This window comes from Serinus canaria, chromosome 10 (assembly GCF_022539315.1).
Source record: "Serinus canaria isolate serCan28SL12 chromosome 10, serCan2020, whole genome shotgun sequence".
NCBI classification, from domain to species: domain Eukaryota; kingdom Metazoa; phylum Chordata; class Aves; order Passeriformes; family Fringillidae; genus Serinus; species Serinus canaria.
Window position 1 is genome coordinate 19,692,206 of NC_066324.1, and position 8,972 is coordinate 19,701,177.

The window sequence follows — 8,972 nt, forward strand, 5'->3', positions numbered from 1 at the left end:
TACCCATGGGCCAGTTTGTACAGGGCTAGCTTAATCTGGGCACGTCCTTACCTTGGATTGGAAGTCTGTTGTATTTAATGGAGTGTTAACTCAGTTTATTCCCTGGGATTTCTGCAGTAATTTTATTGCCTGCAAAAGGAGCAATTTGAAGCCAGATGAAGTGAAGGTATGCTCTGTACCATACCTGCTGAGCTTGGCAGTGATGCTGGACACGTCTGGTGTTTCTGTTTTCTTCATCACATCTCTTGCATGCATTTTCCTGGTAGTGCTGCTTTGAGTTCGAGGGTTATCTCCCTTCTTTGAGGAAATAGATCCATAGGCACTGCATCTGGTCTGTTCCCAAGTCTGTGTCAAATGTTCTTGGCAGTACAGGCAAGCATAAGAGGAATGGATTCTGAAGTCAGATTTTATGAATGAGGCTGTTTGGTAGTTGAGTTCAGTGATCCTGCAGCAGAACCTAAAGTGAATTACAGTCCAAGACATTTCTAATGTTAAAGAAATGGGTTCCTCTAATGCTGAAGCACTAGCAGAACAAAGAGGAAAAATCAAAGATAAAATATCATCTTAAAGTGGACAAACTGTGCAGGATGACAGACTTTTATAAAGACTTCTGTCAGCTGTGGCTGTTTGGTGAGGGAAGATGGTGTAGATCAGCACTGATGCCTCAGGACACAAAGCTCAATTGTTCAGTCCTCTTACACAGGTGGTCTTACAACTCCTTGTGGTAAAAGCACAGACAACAGTTTCATGAACATTAAAAAGCATTTGGATGTTAAATTACTGGGCAGTATGTGTTTAGTGAATGAGAGACACAATGTCACTTGTGCCTGGTCTTTTGGAGAACAGACTGCAGTAACTTCAGCAGACTCTTCTGAAGCACAGCTTTGCCTGAACTAATATGAAATATCAGGTTGGTTTTCTCTCAGTTCAGTTTGCTGTCATGTGGTTTTGACATACTTATCTAGTAGGAAACACTTTACAATCAGATCAACTGTTTTCTACAGCCAAAGCTTCAGTGGAAAGTTTTTGGCCCCTATAAAAATAATGAAAATTTAATTATTGACATTGCTGGAGCCAGGATTTCATCTGCAGTTTTCAGCAGTTTTATGTGTGGTTATAGATTATCAGTCCATATGGAAGCTGAAACTGTGTCTCCAGTTTTTCCTAGACTCATCCAGTGTCTGTAATCCTGCAGCTTCACAGAGGAGTCTGTGTGGGGGTTCTTCCTAAGGAAAATCCAGGAGGAACTCCTGCCATGTATTACCAGGCTGACAAAGCATATGTTTCTTCAGCTAAAATAGCTCTGCTCTTTCACATATAATGGGGTCACTGTTTCTCTGCTGAGTTTCTCATGTTATTGATACTTACTAGCTGGGCTCCAATTTGATGATAAAATATCAGCACTTCAAAATCCTAGCAGTGGGAGGGCTTCACATCACCAAAATGTCAGTCCTGTCACTTAAAGAAGCACTTCTGTTGCTTTCTGTCACTGCTGCTACTTTTTCTTTATGAGAGGAAATTTCAGTCAGATTCCCACGTTCTCCATTAGCAATTTCACTGAATCCAGTATTTCACTACCATGGGCAAAGGCAATGAAGGTGTTCTCAGAGTGGGGTTGGAGGACTCAGCCGGGATCCAGAGGATCTGGGTTTGTTTTCCAGGCTCTCTCTGTGTGACAGATTCTGTTTCTGCTTCATGGTCCAGTCAACAAATTAGTGAAAGATACTCAGTTCAGTGATGATGATGTTAGAAGAGCTGATAGAGACAGAGTTCTTGGGCAGAGGGCTGGTTTTGGTCTGCTTCAGTTCTTCATTGTACAAATGAAAAGAGTAAACATCGTCCTTTTAGACAGAGCTGCCTGTGTCTCCAGGAACTGCCAGTGAACAGGAATCTATAGGCTTTGTTCTGTTAATTCATCTACCTCCACTGATAGTTTTGGATATGATGAAGAGGATTTGGGGTTGGAAATAGTAATTTCTTGTTGGCTTTTTAATTATTATTTAAAGTAGACTTGTGATGTCTTTTTTTCTGCTTGAGCTGTACTGCCTGCAGTAGTGCAACTCCTGCACTTGAATCCTGTTTTCATTATTCTTTCTCAAGCTCTGACCTTTAAGAACACAAGTGGAGCTGGTATCTGTACAAGGAGGTGGCAAAGGTTGTGTGTAGCCTTCTGAAAACAGTCCTATTTTGTTTGCATGACAGAGTAGTCAGAAAATGTATCAGGAAAGAATAGTGGATAAGAGAAAATGAATGACATGACTGAGAGCAGCAGCCAGAAATAACCTCCTGCCTGGGCTTGTTCACCTCACCAGAAATTATCAGTATAATGGAAGTGTGATTTTACACCATCTCTAACAAGGAGGGTGTAGTCTGTTTATGTCAAAATTCTTAATTTTGGTGTGGATACATTAATAAAATGACCCAATATAAAAATCAGTGGCTATATAGACTTACATAATTTAACTGTATTAGTTTAAAAGCTGTTTATTTACCATACTAATGAGCCCTGTCTGGGTTTGATTTCTACAGACAAGACTGTGCATAGTAAATAATAATAACCATTGCAAAAAATTTGTTTCTCAGGTCACCAGTCTCCACAGTCTATATTTTCTCTTCGTGTGCTACTTAATTTCTCCTGAATTTCAGTCTTGTTCCTCACTTGAGTCAGTGTGAAATGTGTTTCTACTGGGTATTTTTTTAAGATTTAGAACAAATGACAGGCTGACCCAAGGGGTTTGAATGGAGAGGGAAGAACACTGAGTGCTGCTCAGCTAAAGAAATCTTGTTTTATTAGCCCAGTCTGATGTTTGAAGAAGAGAACAGATCAGATTTGGGCTTCACTGGTAGATCTGGAGCTGGCTAGGATGCTGCCCTAGAGGGAAAGGTTCCTGTCAGCTCCAGATCTCCCAAGAGACATAATTTGCTGAGCTGGTGTGATGAGAAGGTTCAGAGGTAGTGTCAGTCTGGATGGTTCATTAGTTTAAATGTCTGGTGTTGGGAGGTATGTTCTCAAGCAAAGGCCTCTAAATATAAAATAGTCTTGTGAAGTTTTCATCTTATGCATATTCACTTGTTGAATTTACATTTTGTTTTTCATCTCTGAGCTCCTAGAACAGGGCCTTTCACAGAGGACAGCCTTCCCATCTGTCTGAATAAACTGACAGAAAGTTTTTGCAAAAACAGTCCCTTGTTTAACATGTCCATGCCCTCCAGCTAGTTTCTTTCAGAACGCTTTGAAGACACAGCCATTGTCACATGCAAGCCTGAATAATCTAAAACTTGAGGAAAAGTCTGATCTGTGCACCCTTGAATACACTGACTGTAATTGGGGTGGAGGTGCAGGTGGAACCATAGCACAGTTCTCCCTCCAGGGATTGAAGCAGTCCAGGCAGTGCTCTCAGTACAGACAGTTCTTGGGGAAGCTGGGAGGGAGCAAACACATCTGTCCCACACCTGTGGGCATCTGGAGTGGCTGCCTGGGAGCTGCAGGGATCACTGGGCTGGAGGCTTTCACCAGAGCTGCAGAGATGCACCTGTGGTTCATCTGAGCCCATCATCTCTGGCTCTCCCTCCTCTGCTTTCCTGTGCACTGTAGTCACAGGAAAAGGCATGAAATACTTCAATAAGGGGGTGCATTCCTCATCCCCTCCAATACTCTTGGGTGTTTGATTGCTTCTAGGCTGTGGCTTTTGTTGTTCTGTTCTCATTTACTTTCCTTTTTCAACTACATATCAAGTTCTTTCCTGATCTGGCTTCATGTGGTGGCTAATGGAACAAAATTGATGCAATTGCTCCAAAACCAGGCTTTTAGCCAGTAGATTCTAATTAAAGCAACCCTTTTTTATTTCTTACAGGGAAAAAAAAATCTTTCCGAGGGCCCACTTTCTTTGTATCAAATGAATATATATGCAATAATTTCTCAGCCTGATGGAGACAGAAGTTGAAATATGCTTGGAGCAGTTATAGCCAACCATATGTAAGTGCTGGCATTACCTGGAGCTTATTTCTCCCACAAGGTGGTATTTCTACCATGCTAATCTTGCTGCTTCCTGCTGTAGGCTGTATTAAGGAGAATGTGTCAGAAAATTTGTGAAAATGGCTTTTTCTCAGAAGATTCCATTTTAGTTATGCCCATGGGGGAAAAGAAAGTATAGGTTTTGTTGAAAATTCATAGGTCTGTGGTTTGGCCAGCATGAGTTTTAGGGAGAAAGTCCATAAGCCCAGCTGCAGAAACTCCTGTATTTACAAATTCTACCTACAGGTTCTCCAGGGAGATGGTTTCTTTGTTCTTGCCTGCTTCTTCCATGTGCTTGGTTGCTTAAACAGATGGAGGTGAGGAGATTTTCCCTGCTTCCAGGAATAAAACCCCAAACTCCACACCTACAAACATGATTAAAATTAACCAGGTAAATTCCATGTGTGTGGGGTAGGTTCTCAGTAACCAAAGCTGAGTGGAACTGTGAAAGGGTGGAGTTAAGCTGCCTTGTTATGACATGGACTGCTCGTTGTGCTGGCTGGATCTAATCTGGTGCTGGGGGAATTACCTTATCTCCAAACCTCATCTCCCTTCCAAATCCACCCTAATGTCAGACTGAGAATTCAGTGCTCAGGAGAACAAAGACACATCACAAATGCACTTCCACTCCAAGTGCCAGGGGCAGGGGTTTCTTTTTTTAATCTTCCTTCTGTATTAGTGAATCTGCTTAATAAGGCTTCCCAGGGTAAGTCATTGCCTGACCCCCAGCCATCCCCAGGAGGAAAGAGTGATGGAAGGAACCAATTGCAGCTCATACACAGTAGCCTCAAGACCTGATGAAAAGACATGGTGGGTAAGTGTGCAGGAGGCTCAGTACATGAGAATCTCTGATTTTTTTCCCTCTATAACTGCCTGTGTGCTTCAGAACCACTTTTCATAATTCCCTTCCCTTACTGTCCTAAAGACCAAACAGCCTCTTACTCCCCCTTTGGAGCATTTATGCTCTCTGTTCATGGAGAACCAGTCCCTATCACTCCCTACCGAGCCCAAAAATCCTTCCTGAACAACATTTAAAAAAAAAAATCCTTTCTTTGTCTGTCCCATTCCTGCTGGCCCCCTGCACCTGAGCTGGCTGTATTTGAGGGGCTCAAGCCTGCAAGTGATGCTGTTTGCCTCTGAGTCAGAGAGGCTTTTAAATCTGAGTGTAAAATGAGCCTCCTCCAGCAGCAAACAGCCCATCATACACCTCCTTTGAAGTTCCCATTTAAATAACCTCCAGGGCTTTCCTGATGTGGGAAGCCAGCAAGAGGAAGCAATTCCCTCCTTCTCCCCTCTCCAAAGCAAGGAAAATGAATTCCCTGGCAGAGGGGGGATGCTGGTTTTCAGGGTACTGCAGAGGAGATGAACAGCTCTTGTTTGCAGCTTAGTTAGTAAGTCAGCACCTATTCGTTCATGGGCACAATTTATTAACCCCTGAACACTACAGATGATGGTGTTATCACTGGAAAGTAATTTTAATTTGTTATATAATTTATCAGGTAGCTGCTGCATCAGAGAGAAGCCTGTATCTGCTCATGTGTCCAGGTCCTGGTGTGATGCTAGGATGGGAAGAGGATCAGGGAAACAAAAAGGAGGGGTCCTGGCAGGACTATGGGAGCTGACCTGGTTGCAGATGGTTTTTTTGCTGATTTCCCACCCCTGTGGGTTGTTCCTGGTGCTGCTGCCTCATTTAAAAGTGGCTGTGTGTTTGCAGGCCTCCAGCTCTACATGTGAATTGATGCTTGGATTTTTCCTGAAGGTGAACAGACACAGCAGCAGGAGCACAAGTGAGTTTGTGTGACATCTGACAGCACTGGAGGGATGTTCAGGGGTGTGTTGGGCAGGAGGGTGTCCTGTGCTAGATGGGATCCTGTGATGTTGGATGTCAGCATTTTATATTCTTGAGATAATATTAGGGCCTTCCTTATGGACTGGTGTCATGTGGCTGCCAAATGTGAGAGTCCAGTAAAATCTTCTGAGACATTTGTAGTTCCTGTGTGCTGCAGTGATTTAATGGGACAGCTTTCCAGTGAGACAGCAGGTTTGCCCATTACTGGAAGGACTGGAAACTGAGGAACCTGGTGAAGTAACATTCCTACTTGCCTGGATATTACTTGTTTGCCAGGTAGGTTAACCAGTCAATGCCTAAATGAGTTCACTCCTTTGTTAAGTGATTTATTAAATAGTAAAATTTATTCAAATAACTAAATAGGCTTTACTAGTGCACCATCTTAACTGGAGAATGCCCTGAAGACATCTTAAGAAAGCCTGAAGCTAAGCAAGCTGCCTGAGGTGGGTTCCTCCTGGGCTCAGAGGTGCAGAACTCAAGGATCCCTGCATTTTCAGACTGCTCTTCAACAGGTGTTTGGGGTTTATCTTCCAGCAGGAGAAATGTGTGCTTGCCTGAACGTGCTGTTAGTCAGTCCTTGGCCTGACTGAAAGTGTGGGGAGTTCCAAGGCAATTATACCTGCACTAATCATAATTTGCTCCTTAATCTAGGAGTATCTGCCTCTATGTCCCTGTTTATGCTAAGCTGCTGAACAATTTGATTAGGTGCTTTGAATAAACCTTGTAATTATGCCATAGATACTCCTGATGCATGATGTTATTTTTATTATCTAAGTTAACACTGCCCATTGTTGTAGCATGGTTACACTTAGAGGCTGCTATTAGAGCTGAAGCTCAATTGTGCTAAATATTGCACAGACATAGAGCTGCAGTCTCTGTCCTGGAGGACTCACAGCTTGGCTGTACTATTGTGCATCAGCCCATTAGAGCACCCTGAGAGGCATTAGTGCCCCAAATAGTTTCATAGGTTCTATAATGGAAATGGCCTTGCAGACCTTTTAACCTGTGAAGGCAGCAGTGCTCCTGAATTCAGCTTTGTCCATGCTCTTCCATCATTAGCACTGCTTGTTAGACAGAATCTTGGGAAATGATAGTTTCAAATGTGGTTGGAACAGGCCAATTCTGCTTTCTCAGTGAGTCCTCCTGAGGGTGGAAGAGTAGAGCCAGGCCACCCTCCTTCATGTCCCCAGCATGGTTCTGTTTTGTCAAAAGCATTACAATGTGAGCTGAATTCTTTCCTGGCTGGTTTGTGCTTCACCAGCTTTCCCTGACCTCGTGCCAATCAATGATGAATTGTACAAGTCCCCACTGAAAACACTGCAGAAGCCAGAGGAATGCCAGACTCACTGTGTAGTGCATTAAATCAAAATATTTTAAGCCTGAGACTGATGAGTATGATTCTTCTATTTCAATCTGCTCCTTCAGATTAAAAAGCTGCTAAAAGCTTCAGCTTGTCTTGCTGCATCTGCTGCTTCAAGACCAGTGAATGGCATGTCCAGGACTGGAGGCTGTGGGTAGGAGGATGATATTTTGTGATAAATGTACCTGATGGAGTTCTATGTTCACAGAGTTTTTTAAAAGCCTTCTACAGCAAATGATCAATCTGTTAGAGAGAATACTGAAAGAGCATCTAGCACTCCTTTGGCTGTGAGTGCTGTGAGGAATCATTAATGTCTAAAAGACCACAGACCTCTAACCTATGCAAAATTATGGCATTTTTGCTTACATTTCCTTCTTGCCTTACCCTCTTTGCTGGATTGGCTATAACTACAGGATATTATTTTGTAATATTTTGTGTATTGGCTCTCTTACTAATTCTCTATCCCCATTTTACAGTTTTGTGGTTAAAAGATTAAATAAGCAAAGCATTTATATGAAAAAAACATAAAATAACAGATTGTTGTTGTTTTTCACTTGCTTTGCATTAAGTTTTCAGTGTCAGAGTTTCAGTGAGGCAGATTCTGTGGTGATGGGAATCAGTGGTGGTAGAGTTGATTGATTTGAATTTATTGCTATAAGAATATGAGGATTTCCTGAGTAAGCTGGAAGGTGGGAATCATCAGAGACATAGCTGGTAGAGCCAGTCTGTAAAACCTTTGAAATGATGAAAAGGCATAAAAATCAGACTTCTTCCTGTTAGACTACTGTGATCTGTCACAGCACCAGTGGTAGAAGGAGGAGAGGTGCAGAGGCTACAAAAGGCAGCTCATATTTCTGGAAATGGCTGGTGGGATTTAGAACTGGTTTTAGCTCACATGAAATTTTGGGACTGAGGCCAAGTGCTATTTCTGTAATTTGAGGTTGACCCATGGTTAGGATTAAGGGCTTGAATTCGATTTGCTTTAAATCTGAGGCTGAACTTGGTTGACACCTGCTGGTTGGGATTCTAGGAAATCAAAGGGAGCTTCACTGACTGACATGAAATTCTGCTTTGAAATACTGGTGAGAAATCAAATATTTTTCAGCCATTTTCCAACAACAAAATGAGAACTCAAACTGGTGATGCTTGGGAGTGACCTCAGCACCCTCATTTCTCCTGTTTAAGAAGCTGGAGCTGGCAGAGAAGAGAAAAAAAGACGTCTGGCAAATAGACATTGAATTGGCTTAATGTAGGGACTGTTTTGCTGCAGTGGAACTGGGGCCTCTTATTAAGAATCTGATGGCACTTCTAAACAAGGAGAGCTGCTCCCTTGGAGGGGGCAATCTCCAATCATATGCCAACATTGCTTTTGACATATTTATGACTCCAATAAAATCTCCCATCTGGTATATTTTAAAATAAAATTGAAAATTTATCACTTTGCTGTAGTTGGTTTGTCGTTCTCCCTGAGAGAAGATAGCCAGGCTGAGATTATTGCATTGGCAGCTTGTCAGCTGAGGTTAGGCTGAGGTGTGATTTAAATTTCAATACTTTCCACATTACAGCTGTCTGGGGTGGGGAAATTACAAGGAGAAAAGCAGAGAGTCTGTTATTTTTATTCATTAGTCTCTCCTGATTTGTTTTGGTTTTCTTTTGTTCTGTTCTGCTTACCGCATAGAGCACCTGAAGGAAAAGATGCTCCCCATTTTTCTGGGTTCCCCAACCATTGCTTGGCCAGAGTTGTTTGG

At 42.4% G+C, this 8,972-nt stretch overlaps 1 long non-coding RNA gene across 1 annotated transcript; it reads left to right on the top strand.

The window, feature by feature from the left end:
* Positions 1-3,521: 3,521 nt before the first annotated feature.
* On the top strand, positions 3,522-8,666 carry LOC108963310 (uncharacterized). Its single transcript, XR_001992007.3, has 3 exons — positions 3,522-3,976; positions 4,262-6,140; positions 6,228-8,666. It is a non-coding gene; the product is annotated as an uncharacterized LOC108963310 (long non-coding RNA).
* Positions 8,667-8,972: the final 306 nt, after the last annotated feature.